Here is a 24,017-nt window from a genome sequence, read left to right on the forward strand (position 1 = left end):
ATTTAGCTCTTGGGCTATAATAAAGCTTCATTGATTTTTATATATCCCATCCCTTTAGAGTGTAGATATTAGGCCTTCTCTATATAAATTAGAAAATGGAGCTTCAGAGAAATTAAACAACAAGTTCGAGGTGTCCAGCTATTTCCTTTTAATGCCAGTGTTTGAACCCCAGCCAATCTGACTCCAGAGAGACATCACCCCACTCAATTCTAGTTCGATCTAGATGCTCATGAACAACTAGACTGCAGCTGGGGATGTGGGTAATTCTTGTGGGTTGAAAAGGAGATCATGGCTAGCATCAGACTGTCAACAAAGCAGGCTGGGAGAAGCTTTAATGAAGCCAAAAAACTAGGCAGAGTATAAAGATGTTCGGATTGTTCATATGTGTGGATTCCTTGTACCCTGAGGAATGAAATCCTAAATATCCCTGGGAGGCAAGAGTAAAGAGAAGGCTGGGGACAGTGGTGTGCATGAGTGCCTCTGCAGCTGGGTGACAAACATCATCAACAACCTCATCTCCTGTGATACAGAGATACACAATTTTCAAATTAATGCAACATAGAACTCTCCTGCAGGCTAATTCGATTTTATTGTCATACCTGCTGTGTGGACAGGGCTAGTATTAGCATGCCAATTATGTAGATGAGGAAACTGACATGCTCAAGAGGTTCCCTGAATTTTAATGCCACAAGGTAAACTTTGGTGCCAGAGCCAATCCCTAGGTTTTCTGATTTCAACCTGGCATTCTTTCTCATTTCTCACAGCCAATAGATCAGTTTTGCTTTCTCTAACTTTTCTTAGTCATGCCTGTGGTTTCATACCACTCCCCCTACTTCACGAAATAACTCTATGCCAAGGCAGAAGTTCCCACGAAAACAGTAAACAAATGTACCAGAGAGGGTGACGGTATCAGAGACAAAATGGAGACAAGGAGAAGGCATGTTGCAAAGTGGTGTCCATTGATGGAAAAGAGAAGAGGGATGTATGTATGGGGAAGAAAGGAAAAGAGAAAATTAAAGGCAACGAGTCAGTTCTGAGGTTGTGAGGAGAACAAATGTTACAAGTGTACCTAAACCTCTTCAATAGCTTTGTGAGGAGTTGTGTGTAAGGTGAACAAAAGTGTAATGCACTACGGAAATTGTCTAGCTGTTGGGATCCTACTGTGAACCATTTTACAAAGTGAGGAAAACTCTGATCAACTTCCACTTTATTTATGGAGAGGACTTTACCCAGCTGTATATCCAGAAAGCTTTGAGAATATCACACACGCAAAACCCTGAGACAATTTTTGTTTACCACAAAAATTTGCTTAAAAAGGAACATTAAAATTTGTTTAGTTCTACTGCCTGGACAAGTGATAATGTGCATGGTTACTTTTTATTGTTAGTTTGAAAAATAGCTTAACCTTTCTGCATCTCTTGCTGAGGGATAAAGGAGAACATTTTTTAAGGCTTTGAATTACTTCAGTGGAAATCTGACTGAAAAGGCAGCACTGGAGACTGTATCTTATTTATTTTGTATTTTTCTCTGCACCTAACATAATTTTGTTTGATGATTGATAAAGGGTGCAGTATTGTATTTAGATTGCAGATACAGTTATTCAATAATTTTAATTATTTTAATAAAGACATTTGCAGACAGTTTACATTCAAAAATTGAATCAATTTAACTTACATTGAATCAATTTAAGTTACATTCAACTCTAGATGAAAAGAAAACTCATAGACTCCAAAGAACTTTCTTTGAAAAAAAATAAGTTTAAAAATCACCCCAAAACAGTAGGGAGTGGCCCAGATCCTTGTGTGGTTAAAGTGCAAATTTCTCAACATCCCATAATCTCAGTGTAACTGGTCAAATTCCACAGTGGATAATAAGATCTAGTTTACAAGAACAGATTTGGATGGAGAGAGCAGTTACACTGTACTTCTGGGAATCTATTAGCCAAGTTTGCTGTGCTTGGCATGAGTGCTAGGCCTCACCTTACTTGCTGACTGGACTAGCCCAACAAGTTCTACAGGTGAGATCACTGCTTGGCTCTCATTGCTTCACCTGGTAGGTAGAAGAAAACATGAATAAATGGCCTGACTTTGGGCCTCAGAAGTTGTCTTTCCTATTTCCTCTCTCAAACGCCTTCTTCTGACAACTCTTTAGGGACTGAAGCATTAATTTATACATTTATAATTCCTTCATTTATTCATTCAACAAATATTTACCGAACACCTATAATGTGTCAGGCACCGACCCAGGCTCTGGATGTAGAATAGTGAACCAGACATTCTCTGCCTTCGAGGACCTGTAAATGAATAATTATAATACTCAGTGAAAAATGTTACAATCCACAGAGCTCAGTAATTCAAATCTTTATTCTTTCTGTCTTTAAAATGCAGAAAGTGAAAAAAATGCAGAAAGTGTACAACTATTGTTTGAAAAGGTATGACATAGAAATGTACTTACTGATTTCAACACATAAAATGAACGAATGCGTGAACACTGGTTCTTCTGTTTCACTGTCAGTGGAGAGTAAACCCTGCCCTCCCTGGCGTGCTCAACTCCACCTTGCCCAACGGAAACTACTGCGGCGCTGCGCTGGGGGGGCGGGGGGGAGCACCCACTTTCGAGGGGCTCAAGCTGCACTGACTTCAAGATGTTGTCTCACAAGTAATCAGACCCAGTATTAAGATAAAAAAATTTGACCTTAATCGTAACGTTGGCCTTATCATGTTAAAGAAAGCAAAACATATCATTGAACTTCTCAAACAACCATGTCAATCATATCACAATAACTATGCTTAAAATCTCCTAAGTAATTAAATCCATAATATATATGATTGGGAAGGTTTTGCCTTGCTTATGAAATGTATACATGCTTCGAACATTTGCAACAGAGTTTTGTGATATTCTTACTAATGGGCTGCCGTTGTAATACTATTATAACACTGTTTATACAAGAATTGTAATTCAATCTGTTTAATTTTTAGCTTTTCCATCTCCCCTGCCAAATTATAAGGTGCTGTCAGGGTCTATATATGATTATGAAGCTTTAGGTTATTTGTGAGTATAATATCAACATCGATTATTTAACAAAACCATATTGAATACTACTATGTGCTTGGACTTTTCCAGTATTGTGAAGGGTGATTGGCTAAAAGTTTCCCCACATACATTAGTAATTTGAGAGGTTTTTTGTTTGTTTTTTTGTAATCCATGCATTTCAAATACTGGTAAAGATGATCTCAAACTCAGGTTTTTCTCTATAGTAAGAAATTACTGGTGTTGAATAAAATTCGGTATGAATTACAGTTTAAAGCTTTCCCATACAGAGCAAATATTATCTGAATAAGGGGAATGTTCTGATTGAAGACCACACACACACACACACACACACACACACACACACACACACACAGTTTCAATTCTCTTTGAATCTGTGTAGCATTCAGTTGTTGACCACATATTAATATACTGACCTAGATGAAGACTGATTTTTTCCCTGAAGGAATTTATATCTAGTAAGTAATAAATTTGCCCCTTTCAAAATGTGACATTTCTTCCCCACTCCTGAGATAGTGAAAGCAGTTGTTTTTGCTTTGTTTCCCAGATTTCAGTTGTTTATGTTCCATTTTCATAATTTTCGCTATATTCACATACCATCTTTACTCTTGTGCTTCTGTAAATACACTATTTTTAACTTAGTTAAATTTATTTAATAATATCTGCTAAGTCACTAGGTTGATGTGTCAGTCACAGAATTTTCTAATATACTTTAATATAAGCATATGACTAAATTAAATATATTTTCTTCCTGTATGCATCCCCAAATCTTCTCAAGTACTCAGTATTACACATATTATACTCTGGGAAGCTTTGTGTGTAGGACCTACCTTTGAGAGTAAGGTATGGCAGAAAGAAAATGCATAAATAATGATAATCGTAGTAATGGTAGAAGACCTATTGTTTACTGAAGGCTTATTAATCTTCACAACTCTCACATGCATGCATATCACACAAATGTGAGGCAAAAAGTCAGGGAAGAGGGAACAGTAGAAGTGAAACTTCATTTTGCCCAGGGCAGCTGTAACTAACACGTGTTATGTTTTAGTATTTAGTTTTCGCTTTCTTTAGCTTAGATTTCACACCTGATTATTTTATGAAAATTGGAGTGTGATGGTGGCAGATTAAAAAACTTTTAATCAAATAGTTTGCTATTAGTCAAACAAAGTAATAATCTGAGAAAAGGATGTTAATGTCAATTACACAAATTCTAGGAATGACCGGTGCAGCAGGAGAAATCAGATTAAAACTGGTGTGTTTTTTTTTAGCTAATGGTTTTCTGCTTCCTCAGTTGCTACTTAGTGAGCAGATCTCTGTCCTGCTAAAGCAAAGCATTGGTTCAAAAGCCTTTGCATTCTCTGGCACAAGTGCCTAACATATTAAAGGCAACAATTTTCTAGCTCTCGGCGAAAAAATAATGAAATAAATGTTTTATAAACATATTACCACAAAATGTTTTATTTGTAAGAGACCTAAGGGACCTAAGACAACTCCCTCACTTTACAGATGAAAAAAAGTTAAACCCAGCAATAATTAGGAAAAATTTTGCTGTGTTATCATAATTGGTTGTCCATCATGAAATTTATGGACACACAATTCTTTTTAGTTACCTACCTGAATTTTGCTTTCAATGTATGGTGAGTCCGAAGCACAAACCGTGCCTTATTTGTTTCTCACCCTGTGTTTTTAGCAGAGTGCCTTGTATTTAGTTTGTGCTGAATGATCATTTTTTGGCTAACTAACTGGTATGTAAACCTGCCTTTATATTTTTCTTTGACATGAACTTTCTAAATACTTGAACCTCATTCCATTATTTATCTTCCTATAAAAGTGTTAAAGACAGTGTATTGGAGAGATAATTTGGTGATTAATAAAGATTTAGAGAGCTGGAACAGTTTGCTGTCTCTTGTCCTGTTTATGTATTCTGTGCATTGTATTTCAGAATTGTCAAAACAAGAAAGATGAACAATCTAAAGGTGTATGGAATATGCTGATTAAATATTTTCACTGGACATGTACAAAAATGTTGGGAGTTATAAGAAATAATGAGTTTACCTTTAGCAATTATTATGGAACAAATCAGCTAAAGATTGTAAGATGCTTAGAAAAAGATTAAAATATGCCAGTTGTTTCATATAATTAAATTATCAAATAATTACTCTAATCATTTTTCTTTTTTTCCTTAGCTTGATTGAAATATAAGTGGTAGATAAAAAACTGCACATAATTAATGTATACAATTTGATGAGTTTGGGCATGTGTATACACTTGTGTAACCATACACTGATGATTTTTCACAGTAGTCTAATTAAAGTACAGCTTTGGGTCTGTTACTAGTATATGTGAACATGAATGTTTTGGAGGTTTTACCCTTGGCTTTCCTGTGTAGGTTGACATGTATTTTTTTGGTTATTATCTTGTAGATAACTGAATTATAGCACAGTAATCCTATAAAATACCACTTTGGTTGTTAACACTCTTTGGTGGAAAGCGTACTTTAAGAAGTGTTACCTTTCTAGGGTCCTGACTTTACCTGTGAAGGTCAATACATCCCCCTTTGTAATCTTCAAGGATTTTTTTTTTTTTTTTTTAATAACTTGATGGGATAGAATGTGCTTCTCCTACCTCCACCTCCTTCCTGTGCCTTTTCCCCACCAGTTTTTTTTTTTTTTTTTAATTCCTCTTGGCTTCTGGACTTCTTTTTCTGCCAAATGAGTCAGTTAGAGTGGAAATGTTTAACCAGTGTTTTTTGTCTTGGCTGGGAAAAGAGGTTTGAAGGCAAAAGGTGCCTGGATAGGTTTCATTAGAGTCCTCACACAACCTTCCTGGCCACCTCCTGAGAACACTACTCTGTATTTACATTAGGAAGTGCCAAATGATCTTTCACTGCATATTCTTTTCACAAGATCAGTACTCGTTTTAGAAATTTTTTTCTTTGAAGGAAGAAATGGAAAAATATTATTCATTTATTGTTTCTGGGTTTTTCTTTTCTTTTTTCAAACTTTTATTTATTTTAAGTGTGTTTTTCCAGGACCTATCAGGTCGAAGTCAAGTAGTTGTTTCAATCTAGTTGTAGAGGGCGCAGCTCACAGTGGCCCACACGGGGATCGAACTGGGGATCCAACCAGCAACCCTGGTGTTATGAGCATCGCGCTCTAAGCAACTGAACTAACCGGCCACCCCCTGTTGTGGCTTTTTCTGAATACTAAATCTCTACTGAGGATTGGAGGAGGTTTTATGAACACAAATAATACAGTAGGATATATTGTATCCTACTGAATGAAAATAAAAGAATGAAAATAAAAATGTAGATTTTTTTAAAGGGGGAAGGGAAATAGGAGTAGAATTATAAGGTGAAAATGAATTGTTTGTATTCTAGCATAGACTATCTACTGTCTGCTGAGCATTTATTATAAAGCAGACACTTAATACTAATCAAAATATCTAATCAAATTGAATGAAATAGCCACTGTTTTGAATCTGTTTAGGTTTTGTAGATGTAGAAATTGAGGCTTACAGAGGTTAATTCATTCATTACGGAGCCATACTGTTCATTAGTGGTGGAAGTGGGATTTGAACCCTCTTGCAGTTTCACCACTATAACCCCTATGGCTTGCATTTTGGCACAGGTATTTATTATTAGTGGCAATTCACAGTAATATCTCAGCAAATGTACAAATAACTTAGCTTCATTAAGTTAATCACATTTCTCCAACCGTTATTTCTTAAGTACTGAATTAGGTTGGGGGCGCAGTGATAGGTTGGGTGCTGGTGATATTTGTGGTTTGGATGGAGGAAGTAGTAAAATACACAGGCTGCTCTTTGCCACAATGCAGGTCAAAAAGTAGATCATCTGATGTCGACAGTTATCCTTGAAGGCTGTGTTTTTTACCAAGATCTTGGTGTTAACTAGACCATATAGACTCAGCAATATGCTATAAAGGCAAGATATAACACTAGAAAATTCTGCCATAATGTAAATTACTCAAAATTGTGATCTAAGCTCTTTAAAATTCTCACAAATCACCATGCACATTCATTAAACAATATTTTATATATACATGCACTATCATACTGCAGTATCACAAATTAGACCTAAAATGAATTCATTGGCTATATTAAATACTAAATATTTAATAGGCTGCAATTTTTTTAAAAAGTTTTTTTAAAGATTTTTTATTGGGAAAGGGGAACAGGACTTTATTGGGGAACAGAGTGTACTTCCAGGACTTTTTCCCAAGTCAAGTTGTTGTCCTTTCAGTCTTAGTTGTGGAGGGCGCAGCTCAGCTCCAGGTCCAGTTGCCGTTGCTAGTTACAGGGGGCGCTGCCCACCATCCCTTGCGGGTCTCGAGGAATTGAACTGGCAACCTTGTGGTTGAGAGCCCATGCTCCAACCAACTGAGCCATCCAGGAGCTCAGTGGCAGCTGAGCTCAAGGTACCCTGTTCAATCTTAGTTGCAGGGGGCGGAGCCCACCATCCCTTGTGGGACTTGAGGAATCGAACTGACAACCTTGTGGTTGAGAGCCCACTGGCCCATGTGGGAATCGAGCCGGCAGCCTTCGGAGTTAGGAGCATGGAGCTCTAACCGCCTGAGCCACCGGGCTGGCCCTAATAGGCTGCAATTTTATTTGCACTGGACTTAGGACATAGGAAAAAAATATTGAGACAACCTGAATAGCTCAGGTCTTTTGAGAAAGCTCTCAGCTTTTTTGAACAGCTTCTTGTCCTCCAGATAAATTTCCCTGTAGCAAATGGAAGCCATCAGAATAATTCCCTAGACCTTAAATCTATCTCAAAATACTATGATTTGTCTATTTGACAGTGTATTGAGCTAGACCAGAGCAATAATTCAAGAAAAATGCACTTCCTCTCATTATGTCTTAGGCATCATGCTAGGAACTTTATGCATATCATTTTCTTCAATTTTAATAGCAACTCTGTGAGATATTATTATCCCCATTTTAGAGATTGAAAAATCACAGGAAGATCAAGAAGTAAAATAATTTGCCCTTCCAAGGCCATGTCATTGATGGTGGCTGAATTTGAACCCAGATAAGTACAACCCACGTACTTAACCACTGGACTGTCTGCCTGCCCCCTCAAGGATCTGCTAAGGACTTGACTCTCTATATAGATAATAACTTCAAGAGAGGAAAAAGGCAGGAGGATCTATCTGGTACATAGGTTTAAACTAGGCATCTGTGCTAAACCTGAATAGTGGAACTACTATATTCTATATATTGAGTAGAGGTATACCATATTCAACGTATTTCTCCACTTCACACACTGTTCAAGGTAATAAAGGGATCTGGGAAGGGGGATTAGGAAATACATTCTATGTTTGGGTCATAGCCAAATTACAGGATTAACATCTGCCTCTTCTTTCTCCTATATCTGGTCTCCCTTTTAATGAGAAGAATAAACCTCATTCTGTCTCAGCTGTGGAGATCAATGAAAAGACTCTGTCTTCTTGCCGCCAGATATGTTACCTGCACTTAGAGAATTGAAAGTGCAAATCAAAGGAGTGTTCTTTTGGGAAGAGAGGTAAGGAGATATGTTGGAAGAGAATGGGAATTTATAAAATCAGGGAGACCCAGGATCAAATCCTGGGGTTGACACTTTTTAGTAGCATAGGCTACTTCTCTCCTTTGAGCCCCAATTTCTTTTTCTGGAAAATGAGGGTGATTCAAATTACCTCCAGAGTTGTAATGTAGATGTAATACATGTAATGCAGATAAACTCATGACACTAATAGATAAAAGTCTTTCCATCTTCTGTCCACCCAAGCTCTCCTCTCCTCATTTCTTCCTTTTTCTTCTCTTTTCCTTATCTTTTCGGTACCCAACCGTTTTCCACAAGAGCCACTGATATGCTCAGAGAAATATTTCATCTTTCCAAGTTTTAGTGGAAAGGTCTGGATGCTGGTGAACTGATGAGGAAACAGCAGTTATTTCTGAGATTTAACTTTGACCTGGGCTTTGAAGAGACACCCATTCACCACTGTTGCAACTGCATGCTTCCAGGAACTGGAGAGCAGAAGAACTTACAACTTGTGATGAATTAATCAAGCAAAAGGTATGAAATGAGCAGAGTAGTTTATAACACCATACTTCATCAAATTGTAAAATGTATTATAATTATTATTATGATTCTCATAGCTTGCTTATATTGTACAAAATTCCTTGTATCATTTTATGATTCACACTGTCTTCGTTAAAGAAAATATATTGCAAAACATAGGTAATTAGTAACAACAACAACAACATAAACAAGAAATGTAGAAACAAAGACCTACTATATAACTCCCTCCTAAGTATTTTCCATTTAAGGAGATTTTGAGATCCAGCTTTTCTGTGACCCCAGATGAGAAAAGATTAAGTTGATATCTCCAAGGATGATGTAAGTCATTGGGTATATTTTAGAGTTGGATTTCATGAACAACTAGCCTGTCATGTCATCTTGTAAATGCCTTTGTGTATTAACCCCATTGCTACAAGAAATTGTGTGCCTCTGATGTTGATGTTGATATGAAATCTCTCAGCTGGGGCAGGCTCTGGGAGCCAACCAAAGGCACATAATAATCAAAGGCCCTCTCATTTTGACCTCAATGTTCTAATCCTGCACTTCTTAACAAAATCTCTCTCCTTATCTTTTGTATAACTCCAGTGGAATAATTTCCATTGAATTGCATGACAGAGTCTATTTATGGGGTTTAGGATTCTCTATTGGATTTTTATGTATCACAATCAATTTCATAACTTGCATATACCATTTTCTTGGTGTGATAGTTCATTCTCAGGTCCTTTTAAGTTAAATGCCTTTAATTGCCTCCTTTAAGGTTTCACTGTTTTTTTGTTTGTTTGTTTTTTTCTGGTTAATTTCATGAGATATACTGAGTCAACAATCCATGTTAGGGAAGTAGTAGGACAAATGGATGGATTTTTGAACCCCCTTAGGTGATGGAATAAGATATTTGCGAGAACACTGGAAAAGTGGAGAGACCGGAGGGGGGATATGTAGAAATGTTCCATTGCTCTTACCTCAACTCTACCCTCCTTTGTCATTTTGACAATGAGAAATATTGATGACAAACCTAATAATCTTATTTGAAAATGGGAATCATAACAGTGCCTATTTCATAGGGATTTTGCAAGATTCAAATGAAATAATTTGTATAAGAGGTGTAGCACTATGCTTTCAATTTCGTAAGGACTCAACAAATATCAGCTATTCAGCTATTAATATTACTCTTCAAAAATGTTACTGTTTAAATCTTTCCCAGTTGGTATTTCTAAATAACTTCTAATAAGCAGGCTAATATGCTCTGTGGTTCTTCTAGGGTTCAAGCATTACAATGGAGCATGTTAGAAACATTTCCTGAGTCAGTATTGCTTTCTGGGACAAAATAGGGGTAGCTATTTGGAATGATTCTAACTCCAAAGAAATCATCTGAGGACATAGCAACCTTTTAGGCATTAATCTTAATTGAATAAAATTCCAGAACGGCTTATTGCCACATCTATATTATAGTTTCAGTCTAAATGGAATGGCCAGAGAATATAGGAAAAGTTCCTTCCTGTTGTGTCTAAATACAAACCTCTGTAGCACTAACCCCCAAAATGCAGCCCTTCAGAACTGAGTAGAAGTCCTGTAGGTGCTTTACTCATGACGCTTCTTTGCCTTCTCCTTTTAGAACTCGTCCCTCACACCACGAGGAACCCCTCATGTCACCCTCCAGTAACCTCCTGCTCTTACACGAGGGGCCAACAGGAACTGACCCTCAGATCAGCCAGAGCACAGGGGCCAGCTTTTAATAGTGAAGGAAAACGCTAAAATCTCAAATAGGGGCAAAAGAGAAACATGGCTTTCTGCACAGTTGCAATGGCTCCTGGGGGGAGGTGGTAGAAGAGGGTAAAGGGGGTCAAATATATGGTGATGGAAGGAGAACTGACTCTGGGTGGTGAACACACAATGCAATATATAGATGATGTATTATAGAATTGTACACTCGAAACCTATATAATTTTACTAACCAATGTCACCCCAATAAATTTAATTAAAAAAAGATCAAGGGCCCTGAAGTCAGACAGACCTGGGTTTGAATATCAGTTCAAACAATAAATTTGTTCATAAACTTAGGCATAATGTATAATGTTATTAAAGAATACACACTTCATGGGATTGTAATGAAGAGGAAGTGAAATAATGTTTGTAAAGAGCTTCCTACATTGGCCAGCATATAGCAAACATTAAATATTCAGTAGCTGTTAGTTTTCCTCAAAATATTTGTCTCTGGCCTCCCAGCAATTGTGAAAGTCAGTCTTATATAGGTTCCATCATAAGAACTTGGAAGAGAAGAACAGTCTGAACATTTAGACAACTTTCCTTTTCCCTAAAACCAAGACAGGCATTTTTGTTCTAAAGTATCCAGATTGTCCATCTTACTTAACTTACCCAGGTACTTGCCAAATCAACACCTCACTTCTATGCATTTTGAAAAGATTAAAAAAGTTGTGTACACACACACACACACACTTAAGTATGTATAGATGAATATACTTCTGACATTTTGCTCATCTGTTCTCAGTTATGATTCTAACCCTGTGAGGTAGATTTTATGTTATCTTTTTTTTAATGACTAAAGGATAAGGGAACATGAAGCAACTTGGATGGGCCAAAGGCCATATAGCTGATTACAGATAGACCTGGGCTGTCTTGACCCCTTTCCAATTTTTCTTGCTTTGTACTGCTCTGATGACCATGGAAGTGAAGTGCCCTAGGACTTGGCCACGAAGCAATCGCAACTGAGAGGTAACCAAAGGAAACAGCATGGCTGAAATCCAGTTAAAAGTTAAAATCCCATTGGGCCGTTTCTCCTTAACTGACAACAGAAATCACTGTCACTGCCCTGTTTAGCTACTTTACAAACATCGGGGATGTTAGCAAGAGCTCACAGTGGACAGTGAATGCTTCCTAAGGGGGCAGTGATGGCTTTGGCTGGATTCTGCGGTGGCAGTTTCCTGGCAAGGAAGAGACTGTAGTCAGCCGTTCAGAGGTGGTAACTATTTTTTAATAACCACCTGAGGCTTTTGGCACCTAATTCTCTGGCACTGTCTAGGGAAGCTCTTTCTGCTACTTTATACAACTTGTCAAGTCAAGCTGCTTGTTTAATTTTGCTGGGAAATCTGACACTGTCCGTCAGATTGTTCATGTCAGTGGGATCCAGTGTGTGCCGTGAGAAGTGCTCACTCAAGGAGCGTTCTGATCATCTCTGATAAGCAAACAGTAGAGAGAGGTTTTGAAAGGTGGTCCCAGTTTGCACAGCTTTTTTCATCTGCGGTTCCATGGTGTTTGGAATGAGGTTGTGGTCTCGAGTTAATGACACAGGAAACATTCTGATGCTTGTATTGCCTACTCAGTTTTCTTGAACCTCACATGGACTGGCTTCATCCTGTCCTGGAGTCCATAGCGCTATGTCTTCCTCCCCACTTCCTGTGCAGGACTTCCTCTGGTTTGTGGCTGTGCACTGCGTCTTGTTCCTTCAAGGTGCACGATGAGCTGCTGGTCAAACAGAGTTTAATGTGGGGAACTTCTGCTACCTGCTTATCATCAGATCCCAGGCTTGGGTTGTCTTTCCCTATTTTTAAAAAAGTAGCTCTTTTTTCCGCTTTATGAGTTTGTTTATACTTCTCTTGTTCAATTCTCCCTCCACTTTTTATAGTGATTAAGCAGGAGGTAAGCTTCTTTCCCAAATCTTGATTCTGTAATACCTTTATCCCTAACGAATTATGTTTACAAGGCTAACCTAAATATTTTAAATTGGTATTGGTTTGATGACTTCATAAACTCCAGATTCCTTGCCAGTTATTTGTGAAATAGCTTTCTTAAAATCTCTGCTAATCTACCTGAATTTCCTTCTAAAGTCAGTTATATATGATGCCTCTTAAAACGAATTCTCTCTGTTTGCAGTTTGGCAGCTTCCTGCTGAGACTCAGCAGGGTTAATAAATCATGGAGATTAGGTCTTCATATGGGAAGTATGAAAACTCTAATGTGGGTAAGTACTACTTAAGAAGAACCCTACACTTCAAGGAAGCCTGGAGATTTTTGTGGAGACCCATAAATGCTTCCTGCATGTCAGTTACCACAGTGAACTTTCTCCCGCTAGTTTATATTATATTCACATTGAATCATCCAGGGACTTTGTTTTTAGCTTGCATACACCATATACATTTCTGATCTGGGTAGATAAACCAGCCTTATCGATTTAAAGGAGAGTGTATGACCTCTTTCACCAGCAGGGAAGTCTTTCTTGAGTTAGTTAAGGACCTGTAAACTTAGCCCTTGACATTTCACTAGCTGCAGTTTGTAATAAAATCTACTTTAGCCTAGGGTTAAGTGGTGACTGTGGTCTTCACAGCATGACGAGGGATCCTGGTGGCCAGATAAAAGGAAACCCCTTACTCTTATTTCTGACTTCCCTACTAACTTATATTATTGCCTCTTCCACTAAAAAAAAAAAAAAAAAAAAAAAATTAATACTTTCCTCTAATTAAAAATAAAGTTCCAAGATTGTATTACTTTTTCAGTGCCCTTGAGGTTGTCAAGCCTGGCCTGGGGTCTTCCCGAAGGCATGGCCTGTGTCTGACTCAGTCTCTGTTTTATCCACAGAACCTTACATGGTGCCTGGAGCATATGGAAAGCACTCAATGAATGAAATGGATGAATGAATGGAAAGATAGAACCAGAGCCACATTTTAGTAGCCTAATTATATCTTTTCAGGGTAATGTAGTATTTAAAAAGGGACAGTGACAACACATTTCTAAAAGGAGATAAATGGCATATTTAACACTTCCCAAAAAGAAAGGATTCAGCTTCTATCACTTAATCTAGGTTTTTAATTACAGAAGCATTGAAAATTCCCTGTGGCTGAATATGGATGAATCTTTAAGGCAAGTTGAAGGCCCAGGCCTTCCTCTGTGGACATTAATACTCCCACGGAGCACTTTCCATAAAGAAAAGTGTGGGTTTGCTGTCTTTTCATCAAAACTCCTAGAATTTGGCTGACTGCCTGGTTTATCCCAGGACGTTAGTTAGCCCACAATTCCCACATTTGTTTATTCAGTCCAGAGCAAGTGAATACTGCCATCTCCTTTGTTGGCAAATGCTTTGTTAGCCTGAATTGAATTCTGCAACACAAAATGAAGTGACTAATCTTTTGGGGGCTTTCTCCCTCACAGGTTCTTGTATGAGCAACTAATCTATAGACCACAAAGCCCCATACTGTCATTTCCCCCCATGCTGCCCTTTTATACTGATGGTTCCACATTGTACTTTACGAAACCAATACCTTCCAGAGTGTGGTTGAACTGGCGCCACCATTAAGAAAAGGAGGTTACCAGGCTTTTTAGTGTTGTGAGAAAATTCTGGTGGCAGAGAGAGGTTAGGTTGGTTATTTATACTTATGTAGTATATTACTGGGCATTCGCAATTGTTGTCACCTTGCACTCTCAAAAAGTTTTCTAATTCTGAATATGTGGGTCTGAAAATATAGGAAGTGGAAATCTTAACACAAAGCAAACAGTTTGGATGATCATACAGTTTATATGTGGTAGGTCTGGGCTATGAAACTTAAAAAGAATGTGTATCCTTCATCACTGGGCTATTTGTCTATCTACAAATATCTGTAAAAGCCTAGACTTTTTAGCAAAAGTTTGAGGATCTAATATTCTGAATTGCCATTGACCGTGAAAGAGTGATTAGTGTTGGAAGACAGTTGTGATGCAACATGGTGCAAAACAGAGGAGGGGATAACGGAAATCATAAAGATAAACATTCTCACCCTAAGCCCCAGCCGTTTGTACAGCACGTTTTATAGCTCTTGCTGATTATGAGGCCTGTAGAAATTCTATTTGGTTTCTAAAATTTTTATGTTTTTAATTTTTTTAAAAATTTAAGTCTAGTTAGTATACCACCTTATATTAGTGATACTAGTTTCAGGTGTACAATATAGTAATTCAACACTTTTATACCTTACAATGTGATCACCCCCACTAATTCTACTAATCATTTGTTTTGACTCTGACTGTGTTTACCATTGGTAACTTGTTTTTCTCCTCTCCCTTCAACTTTTAATCAGAGTTACCTTCCAGATGACCTCTTTCTACCACAGCCCTCCGCAGTGTAGGAGGATGCAAGTACATGGCGATGTTTGAAGCAAGAACATCGAAGAAGTGCTGCCTACCTTCTAACCCAAGGCTTGGATGGGTACAGTCTTTTTAGCTTTTTATTGTGAAGTTCAGGGATCACAAAGGTTGTTTCATCTGTGGGAATTTTGCAACTTGTTATTTTCATACCTGAGATCTGGGGGAAAGATGAATGTAAATGGTTTTTAAAATAGCCAATAGCAAATATATATATATATATATATATGGCTATATATATGGAAAATGTATAAAAAATTCCTGGGCTTGGGTACAGGTGATGCACGTACTGGCAAACAGAAATCTAAAGTGATAAAAGAGATTGTCCTTTGTCGATACTTTTCTAGACTTGAGTTCTATGTTTTTGGAGTTGACTCAGTGATAATTATTGAGCACCTCGTGCATGCACAACAGTCTGCTACATTAGGAGGGGGTTGGGTCCTCCTAGTGGGATACAGGAAGGATGGAGAGAGTACATATAATTATAGCACAAAGCAGAATAAAAGGTAGTGGGCTGTACAGGGGACTATGGGATATTATGGAGGAAGAGACCATGTTTTATTAGTGAGATCAGGAGGTGCATTGCTAAGGTGATGGCATTCTTGCTGGGTCACAAAGGATAGGTGGGATTTGGGCAGGTGGAGGCATTGCCATACAAGACAATAATAAGAGCAAATGCACAGTGGTCCATTTAGGGTAGAGGCAGTGAAATAAAGGGTGGCTGAGTTTATGTTGTGAATACTGAGCTGCATGCACACAGTTGACAGTGCCCTCCTCCCTGAACTACTATTTGCTCCAGAGTCACCACACCCTCCTAGCTCTTTGCCAGTCTTACCAGCCACTGCTTCTCAGTCACCTTTCTTGGCTGCTCTTCCTCATTCTGAGCTCTACATGTTAAAGGGCTTCAGCATCAGTTTTTATTTTTTTATTTTTATTTTTTTATTAGTTTCACATGTACAAAACACTGTGATAGACATTTATCATTTATACCCCTCACAAAGTGATAATCCCCCTCCCCCAATCTCTTACCCCTCTAACATCGCATACAGCCTTTACATTTCCACTGTGTCTAGTCCTTACAGCATCAGTTTTTTTAAGCTTTCTTCTCCTAAGTTGCTATTTTAAATATTAAATATTTAACATCTACATGCCAGTGACCTCCAAAGCAGTAACTTTCCCCATGACCCCTGCCTTGACCTCTAGACTGTATATCACGTTGTCTACCTAACATCTTTATATTTGCTGTCTAAATTTCTAGGTCCAAATCAGAACTCTTGATTCTTTGCTTCTGTCCTCTGCTGGAAATCCTGCTCATCCACTAGTCTTCTCCATCTTAGTTAATGGGCCTGCATTCCACCCAGCTGCTTAGGCCCCCAAACAAGGGGCTATTCGAGATATAGCCCTTTCTCTCACCCTTACCATATTGTAACAAATCTTTTTCTTTTATTGGGGAATATTGAGGAAGTGTGTTTTTCCAGAACCCATCAGCTCCAAGTCAAGTTGTTGTTTTCAATCTAGGTGTGGAGGGTGAAGCTCACTGGACCATGTGGGAATCGAACTGGCGACCTGAGTGTTAACAGCACTGCACTCTAACCACTGAGCAAACCGGCCGCACCATAACAAACCTTTTGTGTTCACCTCTACACCACCCCAAGCAAGAGACTTGTTTTTTGTTATAAGCCTCACGGTAGTAAGATTTGCCTACAAATGTACAAGAATTGCTTTGATAAAGATAATATTGAATTTAAAAAAGATTAATTTTACAGAGATCGTCTCTTGATTCCTTTCCAGAAATTAACTCATAAGTCATCCAGAAGAGCCATGTGTTCTTTGGTTTGCAAGTGTGTTGGAGTTTATTTCTCCCATCTTCCAAAAGAGACTTCATAGTCTTGTGTCTTTCAGACCCAGCTGCTATGGATTAGATATACAAAAACGTGTCCTTGTATGTCTGTTATATACTGAAAATAACAATAATGACGAAAATGATAGTATCACTACTACTACTACTAACTAGCACCTATTAAGTCCTGGTATCTACTGCGATTAGCACTGTACATTCACTGATAGTTCAGACCTCACAGTGACACTATGACATAGATAACTATTACTGTCCTCATTTTAGATCTGCTCAAGGTCACACAGCTGGGAAGTAGCAGAGAACCAGGACATAAACCTACTTCTGTTAGATTCCAAATACCATGCTTTTAACCCAAAGTAATTTAAAGTTCTCAGTCACTGAATAGAGGTAGATACAGCTTCTAGTGCAAAGAACATTTTGGTTGGCTTCACTGAGGAAGACATAAAGGTAAGCCTCTAGGAAGATACTATAGTATAAAAATAGATCCTATTTACATCACCTTTCCCTAGGCCTCACAGTCTATTCTTATGTAATTTTCAAGGTAATTTCATTTTGGGGTATGCTGAAAAATTGCCATTCATTTATTCCCCCCTCCCAACATTCATTTCTTCTCAGTTCCTCCTATGGACACCTTCACAGACATCAGAAGTGTAAAGAGGAAAACCAGGGAGAAACATGAACCTAACAACAGAATAAATGAAATTACTAGAAAATATTTCCAAGGGAAGAACACTACCCTGCAGTCATTTCAATCTTTATTTCTTTCTGGATTTGACAGTGAGGGTACCAAATAAGCCAGAATGAAAATAGAAGAGATTAAATCAGTCTGGATAAACCAGGTTATGCTATGGTAACAAACAACCTCAAAATCTCAGTGGCTTAAAAAGCAAAGGATTATTCTCACTCATGACACATGCCCCTCAATGGTTAATTTCCATGATTTACTCTCCTATTCAGCATCTGTTTGCCCCCTTCTCTCTCAAGTCTGGGCATAAGGGCCATTTTTTGGCTTCATGTAGAAAGTTCCTCAGGAACACCTGCTGGACACAGACGTTCTTGGAACTATCGTTGATTTTGTTTGAGGCTTTAAATGATTCCCTGGAAGGATGATTATCCCCAGGGCCTTTTTTTTCCTTGAGTTTTGGCCATCCTGCAGTTGTTTCTTGGAGATATCTTTGGCTCTGATAGCTCCTCCAAATGAGGCAGCATTCTCTAATTTCAAGTATGGGCTTTGGAAGCCGATGGGAGTGAGAGCTGGCCCCGCCACCTACTAGTTGTGTGACTTTGTGCAATGTCTTAACCTCTCTCAGCTTTAGCTTCCTTATTTGAACAGGATTGTCGTTCATTATTTGAACAAGGAAAATTGATTGGATTTGAGATAAGCCTAGAGATAATATGAGTAGAAGTTGTTGATGAATTGGGTGAGGCAGAGGGAGTAGGCAAGGATGACTTGACTTCCAGGTTTCTGTCTCAAGCAACTGGGTGGTGATGCCTTTTACTGAGGAGGAGATAAGAGATTCAGAGTGTGTGTGTGTGTGTGTGTGTGTGTGTGTGTGTGCGTGCGTGCGTGCGTGTGTGTGTGTGTGTGTGTGTGAGAGAGAGAGAGAGAGAGAGAGAGAGATCAATTTTGGACATGAGGCTTTGAGGTGCTTTCTAGATATATAAGTGGAAATGTTGAGTTGAAATTTTAATGGTGCATTACAGTGCCCTTACCTCTCAAAGCAGAAATGAAAACCACATTGTCGTCATTGATTCAGATTAGAAGACACTGAGCTGAGTCTCAGCTTGGAGCCAACATCAGTGCGGAGTGGGGACCAGTCAACGAGAGTGTGAGGTGGCCAAGGGAGGAGGAATGCTTTTCCTGCCCCGGCTCACCTTCATCTGGAGACCCTCCTTTTCTCACCATAAGGCCAGAGGAGCCCCCAGGCTGGGAGTTCTGAGGAAGGGAAGGATGCTAGTCCCCGAGCTCCTACTGCCCAGTTGTTCCCCCTTCTCCTCCTGCTGAGGCTAATGCTGTGACAGTGGCTCCATGACATTGCAGCAATGCTGGACATGATTCAGCCAAGCCCCTCTACTCTGGAGGGCAGGGAAGGCGGCAAGCAGTTTTGGGGGATGGGGTTGGTGGGGATGCCAGAAGCAAGTGATGTCTGAGTGCATGCTTCTCAGCATTGACAGCCTCTCCTGTTTCTGCTCCCAGAGGCTGAGGGACCACAAGGCATGTGACTCCCCCAACCCCCCCAGCCCCAAACGCCAGGTCCCACTTGATCAACACCACACTCAACTTCCTCTTGTTTGCACCTGGCCAGAACTTGGAGTTACAGCTCATGGGACTGGGGGGTTGGGGGTGAGGACCTCCAGGACCCTCACTGGCACTTGTCCTCAGCCCGGCTCCCTGTGGCAATTCAGTGGAGTGACTCATCCACTATCTATGGGCAGTTCCATGGTTTCTGCCGGCAGAGAAGTGGGAAACCTTCCCATTATCTGACTGTCTGTTTCAGGGAGCTGAGCCCCAGAGCTCTGTGCTTGGGTGAAAAGCCTTCCCCTACTAAGGAAGTGGAGGCTGCTCCACTTCTGCTGGCCAGTTCTGGATGAGAGTCCGGCATTTCCTTTATTTAACCCCCTCATTGTTTTGAGGCTCCTGTGCCTTTAGGGTCAAGTCTGCCTGTAACACTTGGGTAACTTCCTCCCAGAAATTAATTCTGGTTTTGGAGGAATAAGCTGCAAGGAACAGGTAATGGAGGGGAAAAGGCCAGTGAGGAGGTACAGGGAAGGAAGCCCCTTCCTGTCCCCTTACTCCTGGGGCAGCAGTAGAAACAGATCACAGTGAATGCTGTTGCACCCCAGTGGGCCTCTGGGCTGGTGCACTCACATGGGGGCCAGACCAGGGCATGGGGCAGAGGTTTCCAGAGAAGGAAGAAGGGCTGGAAGAGCCTGTCACAGACCGGGCCCGTCGGCCCCACCACGCTCTGCTCCTGAGCCTGCAGTAGCACCTGGTCTGCAGCTGGGGCAGGCGGCCCTGCCAACATCTGTGCAGAGGACAGCTGAGGTCAGATGACTGGGAAGGTGGGCTCCACAGGGCACTGAGGGGTGGAACCTACTGGAGGCTGCCTGGCTGGCATCACAAGGTGTGGCTGTACTCGATGCCACCCTGCGTGGAGATGCCCCACCACGGCAGGAAGCTGCAGAGCAGGCTGTGGGCCTGGCGGTAGATCCCGTGCAGGATGGAGGAGGCGCTCAGATTTGCTAGCGCAGCGCCCAAGTGCTGGCTGCAGTCCAGGATGGTCCAGGGAGGGTGGCCACCATTGACGTAGAGGATGTGGAGGAAGCCACCTTTGAGCGCCCCACGGATGGAGGAGTGGCAGGGGAGATGGTGCTGCTTAAAGTCTGTTTTCGTAAAAATTTATTGCTGGGTTGTTAGTGGTGAGGATGTCCAGGTAGTGGTCGATTTTTGATCCTTTAAACTCAAGTAAAAGGCAGCCTCTTCATGTATCTTGGTCCTACTTTTTATTCCCACGATGGCGCTCCTCTGGGAAAAGAACCTCTTGTTGGACGTTCTATGAGTTGGAGGATACTATGAGTCTGGAGACTCGATGGGGAACCAGTCACCACAGAGATGCTTCACGGTGTCTATGTCATCGTCGCAGAGGAGGAGGCACAGGCTGACCTCGCTGAGGGCGCTGATGGCACCACCTGTATCATTCACACCTTGGGCGGGAGCCTAAGGCAGCCGATGGTGTAGTGGGGCTCAGCACATCCCGGGGTTGCAGGGAGCCGGAAGTGGGGCTGCCCAGAGCCTGCAACGAGTTGTGTAACCCAGCAGGGGCAGCAGCTGGAACAAAGGCTGCAGTCCCACAGTCAAGACTTTGGGTGTGGAACCCTCCTTAGTGATGACAAGGTTCAGGAGGTATTTCTGGCAGTGTGGGGTAGTCTACGTTGAGTGGAGGTGAAGTTTGTTATTGTGTATTTGAGGTCAAGGAACAGTAGATTGAACGTGTTGGGTGAATATCCCACAGAGACACTGAAGTTTTCTAGAATGATGGTGGAAGTTGGGGTTGGGGGGAGAAGAGCATTATGTCTTGAAGAATATGGCCAGGAGGTCCGCAGATGATAGAAATGTAGAAGTATATGCAGTAGTATAGTCAGATAGCCTGGGTACCAGGGTGGAAGTGTGGTGGTTCTAAAGGGACATTAAGGAGCCAAGAAATTGTCACCCCTATCCTTAGTTCTATGGTATGTTAAATACACAACATAACATGGGGGGATGGGGGATGCTGTGTTTATAGGTATATATATATATATATATATATATATATATATATATGTATATATGTACATATATATGAAGATTCCAGAGGGCATAGTGGTTTGAGGAGAAAATCCTAAGAGAGGAAGTATAGAGCATTAAGGGGTTAAGAACAGGGGAGGTAAACTGACTTTCTTTGGGCATATGAGGATTATAGGAATGGCAGCCTTAGTTGGAATTAATCGACCACAGAGTGAGTCATTTAGTGACAAAAAAGTCTGAGGGTTTGAGATGGGATGTGGCCAAGTGTGGGCCAGCTCGCTGTGTGGGGACTGAAGTCATGAACGACTTGAACATGGGCTGCCTCCTGTGTGAAGGGTGCCCTCTGCTCCCTGGGATGTTCTTAAGATGAGCTGAGTGGTCACGTGCAGGATTGTTTTCATTTAACATCTCATTTCTAGCCTTATGGTAAACCTGAAAGGTGGGCACAACAATAGTTGTGCCTTTCTTCCATCCCTGGAGTTGGGATGATTCTATGCGATATTTGTGGGAAAGTACTTGAACAACTCTAATTACTTATGTATGCTAAGTTTTATTGTTACCTACGCCTTTGATCTATTTCTCTTTGTGCTCATCCATATATCTGTAACACATGCCCTAGGATACTAAGGGTTTCTCTTTGACAAGCCAAGATTCTTTATTTATAGCGTTAGGCTGGCACCTGGGCCCATTTTCTTTAGTGATTATGTAGGTTTGATGTGGACTGGCATGTTTCCCTGGAGTGTGAGTATCTCCCTCAGCAGCTTCTCATGGCCAGAAGCTCCATCTCTGCATCTTTCTGTTATAAAGCCCAGCCTCCAATCTAGGCCACCCACCTAGTTCCTTGCTTCAGTCTTAAGTATGCCTCCAGCTCCTGGCTCATCTGAGCTGACTGGCATACCCTAAGCAAAGGCTGCCAATCTAGTCTAGTTTTCTAGGCATCGCCTGATGATTCGACAGGAAGGTATCCACAGCAAAGGGTTACCTGACTCTGAGAACTGCAGTTGTACAATGTCCAAAGTCTTACAGACTTTCACAGAGAGAGGCAGATATGATTCTAACCAAGAAAAGGGCATTCCTTTATTAATGGCCCCCTACCTCCTTTTGAAATTGAACAGACTATACTTGAATTTTTGGATGGTAGATTTTCTGGTAGGGGAAAGAGCCCCTGTGATGGAATAGACTTTTTATTTTTTAAGGGTAATTCCCGAGCAGGTTCATTAGCTTCGATCTAGCATCGCTTTTCTACTGATGGTGATTTTTTTTTTTCCTTTCATGGTCTGGGACATGGAGACTGTTCTTCTAGAGAAACCACGGGCCTTGGAGTAATGCCATATACCAATGGTTTGGTGAAGTACAGCATGCTTGATCAACTATTAAGTACACACATGATTTTTAGTAAGATGTGATTCAGTCTTGGGACAAAAATTATGCTGTATGTTCCCTTTACTCACCTAGTTTACAACATTTAGTGATGTATTCTCTTTCTATCAGCACCTGTACCCCTATCTCTTCATTCTGGGCATAAGGGCCATTTTTTGGCTTCATGTATAAAGTGCCTCAGGAAAAGCGCCTGGACACAGACATTTTTGGAACTTTCATTGATTTTGTTTGAGGCTTTAAATGCTTCCCTGGAAGGATGATTATCCCCAGGGCCTTCTTTCTCTGATAGCTCATATTGAATTCTCTCCAACTCTCTAATTTTATCCATTTGAATCCCAACCCCCAACTTCCTTTACATCTCTAGAATTAGCACTGTCTGGGTGATGAAGAGTTGACATCTACTAGGTAAACATAAGCTGTTTAAAAATTCTTGTTCAACTTACATTTTCTGCCTTGGTAATGCTACTTTCCCGGCTTCTGGAGAATTTCCAAAGCCCTATGCTTATCTTTTATCATCATGTTACTCCAAGCTCCATGGGGTGTCCCCATAAAATCATAGGAATTTGAGAGGGAAGGAATTTTGTTACAGTCCTTCCTCTCTGCAATCAGCTTCTGGAAAAAAACACACAAAAAACACACATTTGCCAAGAATAAACACATTTTTTGATCCTTCTTCTTTTCTGTTTGTAGGCCAGTGAAAATTTAATATATGGGTGTTCTTTATAGAATTGCACAGGCATATTTACATGGAGACTAGCATGACTTTTCTTCCTATAAGAAAACAGATACATAATGTATTTTTTATTTAGGAGACTGGACTTAATCACTGTCACCTTCAGTACTTAGTGGTGCTGCCAAGGCAGTGTGGTCAGAATGAGGGGGTGGTGTGTGTCAAATAAATGAAGCTTCAGGGAACATGAACTGGGTTGAGTCATGTAAGGTACTGTCTCAACTTCCTTACCTAATACAGCACCAACATGTGTTATTGTGATTACAGAGTGCTGATTTAGGAGGAAAATGACAAGGATACATGCACACACAAGCAGCTGTGTGGCTAGAAGGGATGTGGAGAGCTGAGATATGAATGCTGAATTAGGCATATCTTTTAAAGTACACAGTCTTCAGGGGTTCCATGATGTTTATTGATTGACCTGTTTATTTGAAAGAATACTATGATGTATAAAGTAAAGAACTCAAAATGTCTTTATAAATCTTAAGAAGCATGTTCCATATTCTTTA

General features: G+C 40.2%; 1 long non-coding RNA gene and 1 pseudogene across 6 annotated transcripts in view; one reads left to right on the plus strand and one right to left on the minus strand.

Moving 5' to 3' along the window:
- LOC109436481 (uncharacterized) overlaps positions 1-17,013 on the plus strand; it is a 59,824-nt gene extending 42,811 nt beyond the window's left edge. The window contains exons 6-11 of one of the 6 annotated variants that reach the window (XR_012495696.2): positions 8,470-8,596; positions 8,952-9,127; positions 13,022-13,108; positions 13,723-13,835; positions 15,192-15,319; positions 16,774-16,987. This is a non-coding gene — a long non-coding RNA (uncharacterized LOC109436481). Of the gene's footprint in view, positions 1-8,469; positions 8,597-8,951; positions 9,128-13,021; positions 15,320-16,773 lie in introns of all 6 variants that reach the window. The other 5 variants (XR_012495692.2, XR_012495695.2, XR_012495693.2 and 2 more) reach the window with 5 other exon arrangements.
- A 1,721-nt stretch (positions 17,014-18,734) lies between these two features.
- Positions 18,735-22,758, minus strand: LOC109436472 (N-alpha-acetyltransferase 60 pseudogene; annotated as a pseudogene).
- Positions 22,759-24,017: the final 1,259 nt, after the last annotated feature.

This window comes from Rhinolophus sinicus, chromosome 16 (genome assembly GCF_057876585.1).
Source record: "Rhinolophus sinicus isolate RSI-liver-muscle chromosome 16, RSI-T2T, whole genome shotgun sequence".
NCBI classification, from domain to species: domain Eukaryota; kingdom Metazoa; phylum Chordata; class Mammalia; order Chiroptera; family Rhinolophidae; genus Rhinolophus; species Rhinolophus sinicus.